This window comes from Scyliorhinus canicula, chromosome 11 (assembly GCF_902713615.1).
Source record: "Scyliorhinus canicula chromosome 11, sScyCan1.1, whole genome shotgun sequence".
Classification (NCBI taxonomy): domain Eukaryota; kingdom Metazoa; phylum Chordata; class Chondrichthyes; order Carcharhiniformes; family Scyliorhinidae; genus Scyliorhinus; species Scyliorhinus canicula.
In genome coordinates this window covers 159,612,037-159,632,112 of record NC_052156.1, presented here as the reverse complement: position 1 = coordinate 159,632,112, position 20,076 = coordinate 159,612,037, and positions in this window count along the sequence as shown.

The window sequence follows — 20,076 nt, the reverse complement described above, 5'->3', positions numbered from 1 at the left end:
ATTGGCTGTCACCATTCCTACCTTACAACAGTGACTACATTTCAAAAGTACTTTATTGGTTGTAAAGCACTTTGAGGTGACTGGTGGCTTTGAAAGGCGCTATAGAAATGCAAGTCTCTTTTTTTGTTTCACATTCAAACATATTAATATGTCTGTTTTTCCTTTAAACTCAGTCACTGGAGACAGTCTGTTTCTATCAATCCTATTCCATCTTTTCATAATTAAAATGTAGGGATATTCGTTCCCATCCGTTAAACGTTTTGGTCTGCCTGTGGTTTAAACTCTACCAGTGAAAATTGTGCGTGGGTTGTTACCTTTTTCTTTTCTTCCAGGCAAATGTACCAATCATACACGAGGATTGACGATACAGTAATACGGGCGCTTTACTTAAAGATAAGACCAAACACAGATAATGTTCACTGAGAAGCTGTAAGGCACATGTCTGACCTTGACCACTGCTACTCACAGACTGTTTTGAAGTCACGGGACTAATATATCATATCCCGTCGAGGTAGTGATGATTTACAGTAGCTTAAGATACGCACCCTTAAAGGTATATGCTCATCACATCACAACATGGGTGGGATTTTAATCCAAAGTATAAAGTGAGCAGTTACATTTGCACCAAATTAATTATCCTGTTAGAAAAGTATGTGAATCCTGCAATGCATGTTTTAAATTGCCTTTACGAGCAGGCAGTGAACCTTCAAGGCCTGGAGGCCAGCAGCATCCGAATTGACATGTGCAGATATTTGCTGAAGAATTTGTTATTCGTCGTAAGTTAACTAGATCATGACTTGTAAATGGCGGAATCCAGATTCGTAAGAAATGAAAATGATTGCGCTGGAGGACATTGAAGCTAACTCGGGGAAGAGGCTTGAGTGAGTGAGAGGGAGATGATGTCTTGTATTTTTCCGCCGCATTTCTCCATTATCTGATAGACTATTTTGTTTTTTGTGCAAGTGCTATGTGACTAGAAAGATCATTTTAGAGTTGTGACGGGAATTATAGAAACTGGGAAAGGAAGAATAAGGGGCGCTGTTTGACCTCTCCGAACAGTTAAAGGAAAAAATTAACTGACTGAGTCGCTACATAATCTGACCATGACTGAAAATCTAAACAAAAGCTTTTTATTCCAGAACATCTCGAAAGTTGATGCAAATTCATAAAGAACAAAGAACAAAGAAGAAAGAAAAGTACAGCACAGGAACAGGCCCTTCGGCCCTCCAAGCCTGTGCCGACCATGCTGCCCGTCTAAACTAAATCTTCTCCACTTCCGGGGTCCGTATCCCGCTATTCCCATCCTATTCATGTATTTGTCAAGGTGCCCCTTAAATGTCACTATCGTCCCTGCTTCCACCACCTCCTCCGGCAGCGAGTTCCAGGCACCCACTACCCTCTGTGTAAAAAACTTGCCTCGTACATCCCCTCCAAACCTTGCCCCTCACACCTTAAACCTATGCCCCCGAATTATTGACCCCTCTACCCTGGGAAAAAGTCTCTGACTATCCACCCTGTCTATGCCCCTCATAATTTTGTAGACCTCTATCAGGTCGCCCCTCAACCTCTGTTGTTCCAGTGAGAACAAACCGAGTTTATTCAACCCCTCCTCATAGCTAATGCCCTCCATACCAGGCAACATCCTGGTAAATCTCTTCTGCGCCCTCTCTAAAGCCTCCACATCCTTCTGGTAGTGTGGCGACCAGAATTATGATTTCTTATTATGTAATAATATCTTATTGTCACAAGTAGGCTTCAATGTAGTTACTGTGAAAAGCCCCTAGTCGCCACATTCCGGCGCCTGTTTGGGGAGGCCAGTACGGGAATTGAGCCCGGACTGCTGCTCTTGTTCTGCATTACGAGTCAGCTGTTTAGCCCACTGTGCTAAACCATCCCCGAAATTGTGCCCAGGAAATTCCAACTGTAGCTCCCTGATCTTGATCAGAAGAGTCGTTTTGGTCTCAGGTTTTAGCTGCACCTTTTTGTTGGTAGAACGTGTGACTTCTCCAAGAATGCCTCATTACTCAGCTCAAACACTACAACTCTGCAGCCTCCATTCTTCTCTGCGTTTCTTTAGTGATTGTCCAACACTCGCTTCAGTTTGTCAAAACTGGTGCAACAATATTAACAATACATGTGACAATAAATGAACAGCAAACAAATTAAAAGCTGTGGATAAAATGGTTGCTCTATCTATGGGGGGGGGGGGCTGGTTTAGCACAGTGGGCTAAAAATTCAAATAAAACAAACCCTCCCAAGGAAAAGAAAAAGAAAATAGAGAAAGGAATCAGGAATCGCCTGTGGTCACCATTGACTTATATAGTCCACCCCCCAACCTCCCCCCCCCTCGCTTAATATTCAATGCCATCCAATCCTCGAAAGCGTACCATGATGACACCCATGAATTGGAGACACCCCACCCCCCTCCCAGACTCCTCCCCTTCACTTCCTCTTGTAAACTCCTCCCCCCAGCCTCGGTTCCTTCCCCCAACTTTTCACCCCGGCTAGACTCACCGAAACCTGGTCTACCAGGCTTCGATGGCCGCAGCCCCTCTCCCCACCTCACTCCCGTTCACTGGCCGGCGTAAACCAGCCCGCGTGGAGGCCCCCGCCCGGGTCTCCTTCCCCCTTGCCCGGTCCCAGGAAAACCAAGAAATCCCCTTTCACACACAACCCCCGCATACACACCCAAGCCCCAAAGAACCGTCATTGCAAATGAAAGTCCCATCTCTTCCCTTGTCCAAATATACAGCTGTCAACTCAATTAGTACATACACCAACACGCAGTGACAAAATAAAGTTACATGAGGCTAGATCGGTACACGACCCATTCTCAGCCCCATTTCTCAATTCTGCCACAGTTCTTCTGCCTTCGCAAACTCCTTCGCCGCTTCCGCCATCCCAAAATAAAAGTCCTTAGATTTGTAGATCACCCTCACCTTAGCTGGATACACTATGCTGCACTGCACCTTGCTGATGTACAGTGCCTTCTTCACCCGGTTGAAGGCAGCCTGCCTCCTCGCCAGCTCCACCGTAAAGTCCTGGTATATACGTATACCAGCTCCAGCCCATTGCACCACCCGCTTCTGCTTTGCCCAGCACAGAACTTTCTCCTTCACACTGTACCTACGGAAACAAGCAGTTTCTACTCTTGGCGGCTCACTCGCCTTTGGTATAGGCCTCCGCGACCTATGAGCCCGATCCAGTTCGTATCGAGAGGGATCGTCCCCCTCCCCCAATAGCTCCGCCAACATCGTGGCAAAATACTCCGTCAGCCCTTCCACCCCTTCGGGCAGACCCACGATCCTCAGATTCTGCTGCCTGAATCTGTTTTCCGGGTCTTCCATTTTGGCTCACAGACCCTTGTTGGTCTCTATCTGCAGCTCCTTCCCCATGGAGGTGAGTTGATCACTGTGCTGCGATAATGCCTCTTCCACTTCCTTCAGTGTCTCACCTTGCTCCCGCACCTCTGCCGCTGTGCTCGATACCGTCACCCTCACCGGGGCAATCGCCTCCTCCACCAGCACTTTCAATACCGCCCCCATCTCCTTCTTCATCGCTTCCATGTGCTTTGTGAACTGTTTTTCAAGTTCCACGGCCATCACCTTGGTCATTTCTTCTGCTCTGAGCGATTTGGCCTCCCCTGGTGCTCCAGCCCACACTTTCCTTACAGTTCCTGCGCTGACTTTTCCATTCCCCGGCGGACTTTTATTAACCCCCTTTTTCACGGCCGTTTTTTCCCCCCAACTTGGACATTTCTCCTCCCTGTGCCTTCTTACAGCTTTTTCAGTCTCCGTTGCCCCTGGGACTGGGCGTTAAAACCCCGAAAATTCTATTCCCGAATGGGAGCCCTCCAGTGTGCGGCTGCCTCCCGCCCGCCGTCACCGGAAGTCTCATCGGCCGATTAAAATGAGTGCCGTTCCCATTCTTTCAGATTTCAGATATATATCATTTCGCAGCTGTGAGGGAGACATCAAGAAGACCAGCAGTTAGCAGTAGAACAGGCTAGGGTAGGCTGAAGGATAATGGCAAACCAGGCCATACTACGAATGGAAGAGCTAAACATAATGATAAGTCAATCAATGCTTGCAAGGGTATAATGGATATTTATAACATGGGGTATCCAGTTCTATTCACTCATATGGAGTGCACTTATTTAACGTTGTAAGCATTAGATAGATTGGACATTTAGCAGCATTTAGTAGCTGTGCCTTTTACATAGTAAAACCCACTGAAGTGTTTCACAGGAGCATTATCAAACAGAATTTGACATCAGGCCACCTAAGGAGCTAATAGGACAGGTGACCAAAGGTTTGGTCAAGGGCATCGTTTTTGGAGAGTGTCCTAAAAATGGGAGGGAGAAGTAGAAATGCAACTAGGTACAGAGGTAAATCTTCTGGTCCTGTCCATTGCAGGAATCATTGCAGGTGGGATGGACAATTTCATGGACCATTGAAAGGTCCATTGGCCTTGGGTGGGAATTTCCAGTGTCAACTGCCCTGGAACTGCAACGTCTACCCATAATAATAATAATAATCTTTATTAGTATCACAAGTAGGTTTACATTAACACTGCAATGAAGTCACTGTGAAAAGCCCCTAGTCGCCACACTCTGGTGCCTGTTCGGGTACACGGAGGGAGAATTCAGAATGTCCAATTCACCTGACAAGCACGCCTTTTGGGACTTGTGGGAGGAAACCAGAGCGCCCGGAGGAAACCCACGCAGACACGGGGAGAACGTGTAGACTCTGCACAGTGACCCAAGCCGGGAATCGAACTGGGACCCTGGAGCTGTGAAGCAACATAGAACATAGAACATAGAACAGTACAGCACAGAACAGGCCCTTCGGCCCTCGATGTTGTGCCGAGCAATGATCACCCTACTCAAACCCACGTATCCACCCTATACCCATAACCCAACAACCCCCCCTTAACCTTACTTTTTAGGACACTACGGGCAATTTAGCATGGCCAATCCACCTAACCCGCACATCTTTGGACTGTGGGAGGAAACCGGAGCACCCGGGGGAAACCCACGCACACACGGGGAGGACGTGCAGACTCCGCACAGACAGTGACCCAGCCGGGAATCGAACCTGGGACCCTGGAGCTGTGAAGCATTTATGCTAACCACTGTGCTACCGTGCCGTCATACTGAGGGAATCCTGGAGCATGGGCTCCAGGTAGCTGAAGACTTGAAGTAGGATTCTCCGGTCCCCCAGACACGTGTTTCTTGGTGGCACATTGTTCGCTGGTTGCGTAGTTCCCTACTCCCGTGGCTTGCCAATGGGATTTCCCATTGAACCCACCCCAAGCTGTTGGGAAACCTGCAGGCGGGGTGTGCCACCGATGCAGAATTCTGGCTGTGGTCACCAATGGAGGAGTAATAACAATTGGGGATTTACTGGAGACCAGAATTGGAAGAGCACAGAGATCTCAGAGGGATGTAAGGCTGTTAATCAATTTCAACCTTACTCTGTCGATTTTCCCACTCAAATTGTATCATTACAGTGTCCGTGAAACATCAGACAAACTAATTTGCTTCCCAAACCTTCCCTCTGGAACAAATGCAAATGGACCGCCTGGAACGATTATAACCAGCCAATGAATATTTATAAGGTACCACTGAAGTGTCAGAAATATTCAAGGGAATAAACCGTCCACTTAACGAGTACCTACAAGTTCGGATGATGAATGAGCTCTCATGGCTTTATTTCAACACAATTGTTTTCCAACCAGCCTGCCATTGGTCTTCTGAAAGGAAGTTGCACGTCAAGCTTGCAAGAATGAAATACTTTTTCTTAATAAGTTGTCAAATCAGTGGCAGTAGATGAGGTTATGAACCTGGTCAAACAAATACACTTGATTAATAAAGGGATCGGTGGTTATGGGGAGAAGGCAGGGGAATGGGGGTGAGAAAAATATCAGCCATGTTGAATGGCGGAGCAGACTCGATGGGCCGAGCGGCCTAATTCTGCTCCTATGTTTTATGGTCTTAAATTTCAATATCCTGTCTAAAATTTAACAATTTGGAAACTTTCAAAGACATGTTGAAAATGAAAGGGGCAAGGGGGGGGGGGGGGGGGGGGGGGGGGAGGGAGGGGGGGGGGCAGGGGGTGGCGGTAGATTGAGGTAAATTATTGAGGCAACACAGGTGGAGAAGGTAGTCAAGAAGGCATACGGCATGCTTGCCTTCATTGGCCGGGGCATTGAGTATAAAAATTGGCAAGTCATGTTTCAGCTGTATAGAACCTTAGTTAGACTGATGGGAACGATAGATGATAAAAGATATCGAGTTAGACTGAGAACGATCTTTCAAAAGCCCCTCATAGACTGGATGAATGTACCAGCAACACCGGTGTTCCACATCTCCAGAGCAAGATTAAACATGGAGGCCCATGGTCCCCAACACCGGTCATGATACCAACTTTGGCCAAAACTCTAAAGAACAAAACGCTTTCTGCTTTCGCCACAAAACTGGAAGCATTTTTTCTTGCATTTGTTGAGGTCTCTGCTTTGACCTGCTTGTATGAAGGCACTGCTAAGATTCAAACTCAGGTTCTCCTGTTTACAAGCCATGCGCTTTAACCATCTAAGCCACAGGACCACAGTACAGTGCTGGGCTTGCTCTATTGCTGTCAAAAACCAGGTTAACATTTTAGGCAACTCTCTTCTGTTCAGATGGGAAATCAGTCTACAATTTCAACCCTATGCCATTCAGTCCAGCGAGTCTGCGCTGGACCTTGGAAAGAGCACCGTACTTACATCCATGCCTCCACCCTGCCCCCGTAACCCCACCTAATCTTTTGGACACTCAGGGGCAATTTATCACAGCCAATCCATCTAACCTGCACATCTTTGGGCTGTGGGAGGAAACCAGAGCACCCGGAGGAAACCCACGCAGATACGGGGAGGAAGTGCAAAGAGACAGTCGCCCGAGGCCGCAGTCTCCTGTAGCTGTCTCTCCCTGGTTAAACTGTTGTCTGAGATTACGGATGCTGCTGTCTCCATGTCTGACCCTGAATCCTCTGTCTCGCTCATCTCTGCATCCTGCCCCTTGGGGTTCTGGCCCCTGTATGACGGGCAGAAGGGATGGAGGGTGAATTCATCTGACAGGCCATTCCTGCTGCGGGGTCCCTACCTATAAGGTGGAACATGTGCTTTCGTACCATCCGCTCCTTGGTGTTTACCGTGTAGAAGACTGGTCCAGTCTTCTCCACTACAGCCGCTGGTACCCACCAGACACCGTCTCTCAAATTCCGGATATATACCGTGCCCCCTGGCTGGAACATTCCGTCCTGCTTTCAGTGGTTATGGTATTCTTTCTGGAGATCCTGTCTTCTCTCTGCCTTCCCGCCAATATTAGGGAATGTCAGGCTAAGCCTTCGGCCCACCAACAATCCAGCCGGAGCCGCCCCGGTCTTTACATTCGGTATGGCCTGATAACTAAACGGGAACCACGCCAATTTTGTCTCTGTGGACCCCGTGGCTTGTTTCTTTATACCTCTCTGAAAGGTCTGCACTACACATTCAGTCAGGCCGTTTGAAGAGTGGTGGGGTCCAAACATGTTTGACACCATTTGACTTCATGAAGTGTGAGAATTCCGTGCCAGTAAAAGGGGTGCCGTTATCACTAACGAGCACCTCCAGGATGCCATGGATACTAAACAAATGGCATGACTTCTCAACGGGGGCCCTCGGACTAGTGGATGGCATCCAGTAAACCTTCAACCATTTTGAGTGGACGTTAACGAGTGGCAGGAACATTGACCCTTTAAAAGGTCCAGCGGAATTGGCATGTAACCATATTCAGAGCTGATCTGGTCACTCCCAGATGTGGAGAGACGCCGCTGGTGGGAGCTTTCGATGCTCCTGACAAGCAGTGCACTGCAGGACCAACCACTCAATGTCGCCATCAAGTCCCGACCACCAGATGTAACTTCTGGTGAGTATCTTCATTTTGGACACTCCCGGGTGTGTCAAGGGACACGGGACCCCCACAGGAGAATGCCATCCTCTACACTCATGCCAATTCCGCTGGACCTTTTAAAGGGTCAATGTTCCTGCCACTCGTTAACGTCCACTCAAAATGGTTGAAGGTTTACTGGATGCCATCCACTAGTCCGAGGGCCCCCGTTGAGAAGTCACGCCATTTGTTTAGTATCCATGGCATCCTGGAGGTGCTCGTTAGCTCTTGTTTCTTCGTCGCAAAAACCTGCACTTTCTCAGGCAGGCTTCCTTGCTGTCCCCCCCATGCAGCACGATGCGGCGCATCTTTGCTAAGGTCGGGTCCTTTTGTGTCCACTCATAAATCTGTGAGGTTGTGACCAGCAAGGTGTCATAAAACTCAGTGCCATATGACTTTCTCTGCTACTGGCAGGGACAGGGAGGTATGTTGGCAATGAGAATTGGTTCCAGGTAATCGTGTACGCGATTTGTGTGCCCGGGTGTTACTCGAATACGTTTTCATATGCTGCCAATAATAGCGCCCAACGCTGCATCCTGGCCGATGCTATCGGTAGAATTGCCTTGTTCCCCCTTAAAGAGGCCGAGCAACGGTTTATGGTCGGTTATGATTGCAATGTGCCGTCCATAAACATACTGGTGAAACCCTTTGACCACAAGTATTGTGACCAGCCCTTCCTTTCGATTTGATGTAGTTACGCTCTGCATCAGCCAAGGTCCGCGGTGCATATTCTATTGGCCTCTCTGACCTATTGTCCATCCGGTGGGGTAATACCTCCCCCATGCCATATGGGGAGGCATCACATGTGATCAGGAGTGGTCTGGAAGGGGCGTAGTGCCTTCGCAGTTTGGAGGACAACAGCTGTCGCTTTACCCTGGAAAACACCTCTTCTTGGGGCACCCTCCATGCCCAGTTGTGGTGTTTTTTTAGGAGTCCCTGTAGTGGTGCCAGTATGGTTGCCAAGTTTGGGATGAATTTGCCGTAATAATTTACGAGTCTAAGGGGCGACCATAGTTTGGTTGCATTCTTACCAGCGGGGACCTGTTTGATGGCTGGTACCTTCTCCATCAGGTGCAAACCATCCTTGTTGACCCAGTACCCCAGGTATCTGACCTCTTTCGAGCAAAATACACATTTTCCCCTTTTTAGGCCATCGCCTGCCTCAGAGAAACGGAGGAGGACTTCCTCTAAATTATCCAGGTGTTCCTTTTCGGTAGCTCTGGTGATAAGTAAACTGCCACCCTTAAAATTCCTTCGAGAATCTTTCCATGACTCTGAAAAATCACACAGAGGGCCGATACTCCGAATGGAAGCCTGGTGTATTCATACAGACCCCTGTGGGTATTAATGGTCACAGATCTCCTAGATGCTGCATCCTGCTTCAGCTGGAGTTATATGTGACTCATGTCTAATTTGGAGAAAGAGTGACCCCCAGTCAACCGCATAGAACATAAAACATACAGTGCAGAAGGAGGTCATTCGGCCCATCGAGTCTGCATCAACCCACTTAAGCCCTTTCTTCCACCCTATCCCCGTAACCCAATAACCCCTCCTAACCTTTTTGGTTACTAAGGGCAATTTATCGTGGCCAATCCACCTAACCTGCACGTCTTTGGACTGTGGGAGGAAACAGGAGCATCCGGAGGAAACCCACGCAGACACGGGGAGAACGTGCAGACTCCGCACAGACAGCGACCAAGCAGGGAATAGAACCTGGGACTCTGGCGCTGTGAAGCCACAGTGCTATCCACTTGTGCTACCGTGCTGCCCTTGCATAGCGATCCTCCATGCGCGGCATCAGGTACCCGTCCAACCAAGTGGCCTTGTTCGCCATCAATTTGTAATCGCCACACAGGCGGGCGGTTTTATACAGCTTCAGCCCACCTGGACTACAGGCACTACCCACTCCGCAAACTGCCCAGGAAGAATAATTCCCAGATTTCCCAACTGGCTGAGCTTATTGTCCACCTTCGGCAACAGGGCACAGGGAACCGGGCGGGCGCTGAAATGTTTTGGTTGGGCTTCTGGGTCTACCTAGATTTTGGCCATGGCTCCCTTTATTTTCCCCAAGCCATCCTGGAAAACATCCGGGTATTTCCCTAGGACCTCGTACAAACCTCCAGGCCCCATCTTGAAAGTCTGCTGCCAGTTCAGGTGGAGCCTCTGCAGACAGGTGTAGACCAACAGACTGGGTCCGGGTCCTCGCACAATTATCAGCAGCAAACGAACGGATAGATGCCCGTGGGCAACTGGTCGACGTCCCGACAATCGCCAATGGTTCTCCCCCGTATACTGTGCAATGTGTCTTGGTGTCCCTCAGGTCCAGGTGCTGGATCCCTGTACAGACTTTCTGGTATGTTTGCTGCCCTATATCTGAGACAGCAGCACCATGTCAATTTCCATTTCTAGCAGGTGGCCATTAACCTGGACGGCAATTTTGATGCGGGCTATCCTTGATGCAGAAATGCAGTTTAACTGCATAAACATGTCCTCTTTAGGGTTGTGCCAGGTGTAAAGCCCTGGCTCTGAGTGGGCACTGGCCAGGGAGCTGCGGTTGTTGGTGTTTCGGGTCCCCGTGGTTCCTCCAACCACAGCTGCTGCATTGCTCTGAGTCCTCCTCCAGGGGCTCATGGGAGATGTCTCACCAGGCTATAGAGCCCCTGGTCCAACGGGTCTGGTCCCAATGCTGCTCAGGCAGTGGCTGGAAACCATAGGTGTGTTGCTCACCAGAATGGGGGCGCCCAACGCTATTCACCTCCATACCCAGAGAGCCCTGGAGTTCCTCGACTCTCCTCTCTGCATTTTCATGGGAGTGGAGTATGCCCTTTATCAGGTAAAGGGAGGTTCAGCCAACAACTTATGTTGGGTAGCTATGTTGCTTATGCTGAACACGAGGTGGTTCCTCAGCATCTCTGGAATGGATGGCCCATAATCTGCATGTTCAGCCAGCTTTCCTAGGAACATCAAGAATTCTGTGATCGACTCTCCCGGGGTTTTCCCAGTCATTTTGAACCTGCATCTTTGTACAATCACCGATGGTTCAGGGTCTTAATGGTCCACCACAAGTGCTACCAGCTCGTCAAAGGTCTTTAAATTGGATTTGTTTGGATTGGATTTGTTTATTGTCACGTGTACCGAGGTACAGTAAAAGTATTTTTCTGCGAGCGGCTCAAACAGATCATTTAGTACATGGAAAGGAAAGAAAAGAAAATACATAATAGGGCAACACAAGGTTGATGAGACCATCAATTCACGCGACACGTGGTTAGCAGTGAACAGTGGTTTTAATCATCTTACAACAGAGCCTGCCTGTGACAAGATGAACTCGAGATGAACTGACAGCAGGCTCACAGCACTGATCTTTTATACATCCGGTTGGGGGAGGAGCCATGGGCGGAGCCAAGGGTGGAGCCCAGTACAAACTCCTCATCTCCCCCTATGGGCAGGGCCGCGCGATTACACGCAATCCGGTACAGAGTACAGGCTCAATACATGTGGTACAATACAGTGTGAATTACTGAGGTTTATAATTCTTCACCACAAAGGCACAGAATGTAAACACTCTGGGGCTGCAGGGCAGTCAGACTTTTGATGACGTAGAAGGGCTGTGTCATAACCGGCACTGGTGTGGCAACAATTAGACTCCCCGTTAACCACGCTGAATACGAGCTCCCCAGTTAAGGGACGGAGAGTGCTAAGCTGTTTGTCATCAACTCCTGTACAAAGTCGTCCGGTTTGCGTACGGATGGTGTGAGAGACCCAGCAGGTACCTTCCCTGTAGTGTATACAATTGTTTATCAGACTCCCTCCGGCCTTAGTCGAATGGAATGCTGCAGTGAACAGTGGTTCTTTTGCGATAATAGAGATTTTTTATTTCCTTTGATTTCTTAAAGCCAAATGACTGAGTTTACTCAAGCAGCTGTCATGACAGAGTTTACTTGGGACTAACGCAGCTTGAAGGAAACCTTATTATTGTGCTCCCTCGACACCTCTTTTTTCAACAGTCCAGTAACCACTGAATTATATTCCTACTGATTGCAAGTCAATTGATTAAACCACATTAAAGTGTTAAAGGCTTTAAGTTTCAGATTTATAGAGTGGCTTAAATGAATACTTTTTTTTGAGAAACATAAAATAATTTGGTGATGATTAGAACTGTCTTGTCTCATATAGAGTGTAATTAATTGATGTTTGATGCTATTGCACTTACAAAATGTGGCTCAATTATTAGGAAATAGATGAAAATTGATACAAAAGCTTTTGGCTTTTATTTAATGCCAGTGATTCAATATTTTAAACTCAAAAGGCACAATTTGTTGAGAGCTTCCTCTAACGTCACTGCCTCTGAATGGATCCTGCAGTAAGATCAGGCCATTTGGCCCCTCAGCCGTGCTGCAGATGGTGTGTCATCCTGCATTATGTATAGGTAACCCTTCAGTGAAGTCTTCAGTTTTCCTTCATGATCAGAAAGTGGCCGTTCCATGTGTCCAAATGGGATTCACCTTCAAGGAGTCCTTGAACCGGACGTTGTGTGTCATCTGCTGTACATTCTAGTGTGCATGCAGAGTCGGATTGTCGGCATGTCTAACTTTCCATGTTGTTGGAATATCCCAGGCTTTCTAGCTTGCCTTTTATCCTTTGCTGCCTGTGTTCTGTGCTGCCCGAAGGAAATAAAACCATTTCCTGAGACCCCCCCCCCTCACAGCGCCAGGGACTTGCGTTCAATTCCGAACTTGGGTGACTGTGGGGAGTTTGCATGTTCTCCCCGTTTCCACGTGGGTTTCCTCCGGATGCTCCGGTTTTCTCCCACAGTCCAAAGATGTGCAGGTTAGGTGGAACAGCCATGCTAAAATTGTCCCTTAGTGTCCAAAGGTTAGGTGGGGTTGGGGGGAATGGGCCTAGGTAGAGCGCTTTTGCAGAGGGCCGATGCAGATTTAATAGGCCGATTGGCCTCCTTCTGCATTACTGGGTTCTATGAGAAAACAGTGATCGGCAAGTTGTGACTGACAGTAAAGTACCTTATATTTACATAATGGATTGGCATTGTTGCAAAGACTGGCAGAGCATGTAGGATCAACCTAAATTCTACTTTATTTCAAAGAATGAGAGATGCTCCCAATGAAACATGTACAATTCATAAAGGTTTTGATATGATAGATGCTGAGCACATGTTTCTTCAGACTGGGATGTCTTAACTACGGCTCATAGAACCAGGAGAAGAGAGTGAGATGAGTGGAAGCTCTTCGTACACAGGGTTGTGAATCTTTGGAATTCTTGATTCCAGATAAAAAAAATTCTTGACTCCAGAGACCAATGGATGCTCAGACATTGAGCATATTGATGACAGAGATAGATTTTTGGGTACTAAGGGAATCAATGACTTTGAGCTCTCGTGTTGCTGAATAGTAGAGCAGGCTCGAAGGGCTGCATTTTTGGAACTCCAATTACTTGTGTTTTGTTCTGTTCAAATAAGAGATAAGAGCTGGCAATGAATACCCAAAGACTTAAAATGGCGGATTCACTACAATTATTTTATCACCTCGAGGCTCAACACTTTCCTCAGTGAGTTCCCACCTACATTCTTCACAATTTCCAATTTGTTAAGTGTGGTGAATCATCGAGGGCAGCACGGTAGCATGGTGGTTAGCATAAATGCTTCACAGCTCCAGGGTCCCAGGTTCGGTTCCTGGCTGGGTCACTGTCTGTGCGGAGTCTGCACGTCCTCTCCGTGTGTGCGTGGGTTTCCTCCGGGTGCTCCGGTTTCCTCCCACAGTCCAAAGATGTGCGGGTTAGGTGGATTGGCCATGCTAAATTGCCCGTAGTGTCCTAAAAAGTAAGGTTAAGGGGGAGTTGTTGGGTTACGGGTATAGGGTGAATACGTGAGTTTGAGTGGGGTGATCATTGCTCGGCACAACATCGAGGGCCGAAGGGCCTGTTCTGTGCTGTACTGTTCTAAATAATAGCATAATTCACACTGTTATCACACATGTTATACCATGCCTCTGTGAGCTCGGCACACAAGCAGTTGCGCGGCTCTGCCCCTAGGGGGAGGTGTACTGGGAATGTACGGAAGTTTGTACTGGGCTCCACCCTTGGCTCCGCCCATGACTCCTCCCCCCCACTGGTTGTATAAAGCTTGGCAGTCGGACCCTGCCTGCCAGTTCATCTAGAGTTCATCTCGTCACAGGCAGGCTCTGTAGTAAGACGATTAAAACCACTGTTCACTTCTAACCACGTGTTGCATGAATTGATGGTCTCATCAATTTAATCGTTTTTAGAAACAGTAAGGAACGACTATGGAATCAGCCCTCAAGCCTGATCGACTGGAACTCGACCCACAGGATGCAGAGGCAAAATAAATCTTTTCACATTGGCTCCGATGTTTTAAGGCCTACCTGGCTAAAGCAAGCACCACAGAAACGACGGAGGGGCAGAAACTCAGCCTACTGGATCTGAAGTCTGCATACCACCAGCTCCCAATCCGCCCGGAGGACCGCCACTACACGGCGTTCGAGGCCGATGGCCATCTCTTCCACTTCCTCCGGGTTCCCTTTGGCGTCACAAATATGGTCTCGGTGTTCCAACGAGCAATAGACCAAATGGTGGACCAGTACGGGCTGCGGGCCACGTTTCCGTACTTGGATAACGTCACCATCTGCGGCTATGGCCAGCAGGACCACGATGCCAACCTCAATCGATTTCTCCAGATGGCCCAGAAGCTTAATCTCATGTACAACAAAGAGAAATGCGTTTTCCGCACAACCAGACTAGCCATCCTCGACTATGTCGTGGAAAACAGAGTCCTGGGCCCCGACCCGGACCGTATGCGCCCCCTCTTAGAACTCCCTCCCCCTCATTGTCCCAGGGCCCTCAAACGGTGCCTGGGGTTCTTTTCATATTATGCCCAGTGGGTCCCTCAATATGCGGACAAAGCCCGCCCACTATTTAAGGCCACACTTTTTCCCCTGTCAGCTGAGGCCCGCCAGGCCTTCACCTGCATCAAGGAAGACATCGTCAAAGCGGCCATGCGGGCGGTGGATGAATCCGCCCTTTTCCAGGTTGAGAGCGACGCCTCAGAGGTAGCTCTAGCAGCCACACTAAATCAGGCAGGGAGACCAGTCGCATTTTTCTCCCGAACCCCCTCCGCTTCGGAACTTCGACACTCCTCAGTCGAAAAGGAAGCACAAGCCATTGTGGAGGCTATTCATTACTGGAGGCCCTCCTCGTAGGTAGAAGGTTCACCCTCATCACCGACCAAAGATCGGTTGCCTTCATGTTTGACAACTCGCAAAGGGGCAAAATCAAAAATGATAAAATTCTGAGGTGGAGGATCGAGCTCTCCACCTACAAATACGATATTATGTATCGACCGGGGAAGTTCAACGAGCTCCCAGATGCCCTGTCCCGCGGCACGTGCGCCAGCACGCGGAGTGACCGCTTAAAAGCCATCCACAATGACCTCTGCCACCCGGGGGTCACCCTTCTCGCCCACTACATTAAAGCCCGAAATCTGCCTTTCTCCACCAAGGAGGTAAAAGCCATCACCAGGGATTGCCCGATCTGCGCGGAGAGTAAACCGCACTTCGACAGACCAGACAGGGCCCACCTGATCAAGGCTTGTAGGCTATTTGAACGCCTCGCTATCGATTTCAAAGGGCCACTCCCCTCGACTAACTGGAATGTGTACTTCCTAAATGTCATCGACGGGTTCTCCCGATTCCCATTCGCTATCCCGTGCCCCGACATGACCTCCCACACAGTCATCAGGGCCCTGCATAGTATCTTCACCCTGTTTGGTTTCCCCAGCTATGTACACAGCGACCGGGGTTCGTCCTTCATGAGCGACAAGCTGCGTCAGTACCTGCTCGACAAGGGCATCGCCTCGAGCAGGACTACCAGCTATAACCCCAGGGGGAACGGGCAGGTGGAGAGGGAGAATGCGACGGTCTGGAAGACCGTCCTACTGACCCTCCGGTCCAGGAATCTCCCGATCTCCCATTGGCAAGAAGTCCTCCCAGACACGGTCCACGCTATTAAGTCCCTCTTGTGTACCGCCACCAATTAGACCCCTCACGAGCGGCTCTTTATCTTTACCAGGGGTACTACCATGGGGCTTTCGCTCCCGGCATGGTTGAAGACACCGGGCCCAGTGCTCCTCAGGAAGCACGTCAGGGCACACAAAACTGACCCGCTTGTGATAAAAGTGCTCCTACCACACTCGAACACCCAATACGCCTTCATAGAGTACCTGACGGCCGTCAGGACACTGTATCCCTCCGGGACCTAGCGCCGGCAGGATCAAACCCCACCACTACCTCCGCCGAGGTACCCCTCACACTACATCCCACCCAACTCGCAGCGCCCCACGCCCCCGCGCCTATCAGTTCGCTACACATGCTCCACACGCCCACACCCGCAAGCTCCCAGTGCCCCCACTCCCTATTCGAACCAGACGGGTACAAAGCTCGGACAGAATCATCCCCGGAGTCCACCATCATACCCCAACCGACCGTGATCATCCAGCCACCAGAACAACCCTGGTGCTCCGCCGATCACAACGGACAACTCGACCACCGGACAGGCTCAATCTGTGAACAATCACCCCCGCCGGACTTGATTTTTTTACAGGGGGTGAATGTGGTGAATCATAATAGCATAATTCACACTGTTATCACACATGTTACACCATGCCTCTGTAAGCTCGGCACACGAGCAGTTGCGCGGCTCTGCCCCTAGGGGGAGGTGTACTGGGAATGTACGGAAGTTTGTACTGGGCTCCACCCGGTCGCCGGAGAATCACGTCCCAGTGTCGGAGCAGCCTGTCGGGAATTTCCCGTGCCCCCGGCGATTCTCCGATCTGCCACAGGCTCGGAGATTCCCGCCCGTGACCTGAGACTAGGGCCAGTTGTTGACTGGACAGAGACCTGTGAAGAAGCAGGCATGGTGTTAACTCACAGCTTGGGCTATACTGTGTGTATATATATTTACATTGTGAGGGGTCAGTTAGCTCAGTTGGCTGGACAGCTGGTTCATAATGTGGAATGATGTCAACAGCATGGTTTTAATTCCTGTATTCACGTTTAGGGGCAGGTGGTGGCACAGTTGTATTGTCACTAGATGATTAATACAGATACTCCAGAGACCTGAGTTCAAATCCCACCAGGGTAGATGGTAAAATTGACTTCAATAAACAAACCTGGAATTTAGAGTCTAATGATGACCATGAAAGCAATGTCGATTGTCACAAAAACCCATATGGTTCACTAATGCCCTTTAGGGAAGTAAATACACCATCCTTACCTGGTCTGGCCTACATGAGCACTTCAGATCCACAGCAATGTGGTTGACTTGCAAATGCCCTCTGAAATGGGCGGTAGTTCGAGATGAGTAATAATTTCTGGCCCAGCCAATGATGCCCACATACGATAAATAGTGGTTATTCATGAAGGCCTTGCCTTCTCAATCTTGCTGCAGATTAAATGTGGTCCTCTGAGAATGTGCATTTATTTACATAGTTATGCATTATCAATAAACGCTTGCTGCTCAACCTTACAAGACTCATAACCTCTTCATGAGACCTACTGGACATGAAGCTTAAATCAGAAACCAATCGAGTGAATCATCACTGTACTGCTTCCAATGTAAGTACTGTGTTTCCTTCCTTAAATATGGAGGCCAAAACTGTATACAATACAAGGTGTGTTCTCACCAAACACCAGCAAAACTGCAGCAAGATCTCCTTATTCTTGTACTCCAATCCCCTTTGTTTGGACTGCGCTACCTGAAGGTGCAACGGAGCAGGTTCAATGGTCACTTTCAAAAAGGATGAGTACTTGAAACGAATAAGAGATTAGCAGCATTCCAGGGAGAACAGAGGGCTTTGAGACTAACTGGATAGCTCCTTCAAAGAGTTAGCACAGGCATATTGGGCAGAGTGCCTCCTTTGGTAGTGGACAAGGCAATCCTTTGACCACCACTCCAGCTGCAACATGGTTCCTCTCTCATTCAGAATGAGTCTAAAGTAAGAAGCTGCGATTTGCAGAGGTAACACAAACACAAGGGAGTTTTTAGCAGCATGCCCTTCGATCATATCTTTAATGCATTGCGTGACGGCATCGCATTGACGTTGTTGTGAAGCATTGCTTTGTTACTGGTGCAGAGCTTTGGGCTTGCTGCATATTCCGGGAAACAAGACACCATATTCTGACAGCACCATGCTGGGTACAATCGCCCAGTTAGAGAAATAGGATGTGCTAATGAAAATTCCCTTTGCAGAAATAGGGCATCTCGTGACATTTCCAGTGTCGATGTTTAATTTCCTCAGTCGGGCGAGACCTTGAAAATGAATAGAAGCTGCAGATTTGACTGCAGTCTTTCCCCTTTGCATTGTGTGTCTGATTTGGAGCTGCAGAGACGTAGAAATGTCCTCTGCCCGTGTTTAAACAAAATTAAAAGGTTGAAGGCATGATTATGTGCAGGATTGGATGGTAAACTTTGTCTTCTTTACTGGATTTTACGAAGCTGAATTCCTCTGATCTGGGTGATGCAAAGACAGAGACAATTGTGAGCGGCAATGCAGCATTTTGCTTTAGTGTGTGACTAACTTTCTCAGATCTTCAGATTGACAGGGGGCTTATTAACTTTCTGATTCTTCCTTCTGACTCAGCCATGGCTGAGCGGATAAAATATTTGCTCCTGAATTCAAAATATTCATTTTAAAAAATAAATTTAGAGTACCCAATTCATTATTTTTTCCAATTAAGGGGCAATTTAGCATGGCCAATCCATCTACCCTGCACATCTTTTGGTTGTGGGGGTGAAACCCACGCAGACACGGGGAGAATGTGCAAACTCCACACGGACAGTGATCCAGAGCCAGGATCGAACCTGGGAACGCAGTCTGTTCCAACTGCATCTTGGGGCTGGTGGGGGAGCAGCAAGGATGGCATAGTAAGACTGGAGATGGGGGGGAATGTGGAGAGCATTGCACAGAACGCCATACCCATTCCAGAGAGCACTGACTTTCTTTGAACTCTTCGGAGGAGCCATGTCTTTACTCTCCCTGTTCACTGAACGGGACTGCCATCAAACTATGTCACCGTCTGCAGCCACAACCTCAGTTTTGAACCAGGAAATGGAAAACATTGCCTGTGGCTGTCAAGGTCACCATGTCCCTCGGCTTTTATGGCTCAAGATCCCTCCAGTAGGTGACACCCGTGACATAGATTCAAAGAGGTATCCACTTGTCCAACTCCCTTGATCTTTTTTCATGCCCATGAATGTTTTCCTGTCAAGTATTTATTCAAATCTCTTTCAATAAGTTGCTATTCAATCTGCTTCCACCAGCTTCTCAGGGAATACATTCCAGATCACAGCAGCTCACTGTATCAATAAAAATAATTATCTTTCCTCATGTTTTTCTGGTTCTTTAGCCTGGTGAACCCCTCTGGTTCGGAGGGGTTATTGTGTTATGGGGACAGGGTGGAAGTGAGGGAATAATTTGGTCGGTACAGACTCAGTGGGTCGAATGGCCTCCTTCTGCACTGTATGTTCTATGTTCTATGTTTTGCAAATCATCTTAAATCTGGGTCCTCTATCACCTAACTCATCTGCCACCGGGCATACATTCTCTTTGTTTACCCGAATCACACCTTCCAACGCTCTGAACAGCTTCCTCAAATCTTCTCTTAGCGTCCCTCACTCCAGGGAGAGCCATCCCATCATCGCTGGTCTCTGGATGCAATTGTATTCCCTTATCCCGGGCAACATCCTTGTAAATCTCTTTCAAAATTTATCTGAGCCCTCCCTCAGTCTGCTTGCCCACCAGTGTGTTCGGGTGTGACCAAGGCTCGCTATGTCAGGAGGATAGCAGATGTCAGCAGGTCTGATATCCCATTCCCAAATGGCCATTGCGAAGCAGGGCAAGAGAGCATTCGGCTTCCAGATACGACAAGGTGCATTTGGGTGCTCCCACATTTGCTTCGTTACCGCCCCCCCCCAACCCCCCGGACCACCCCCCCCCCCCCCCCCCCCCCGCACCCCCACCCCCAGATATCCAGCTTGGTATCTTTATCAACAGAAAAATACTCGACTCCATCAATATTTAGCAG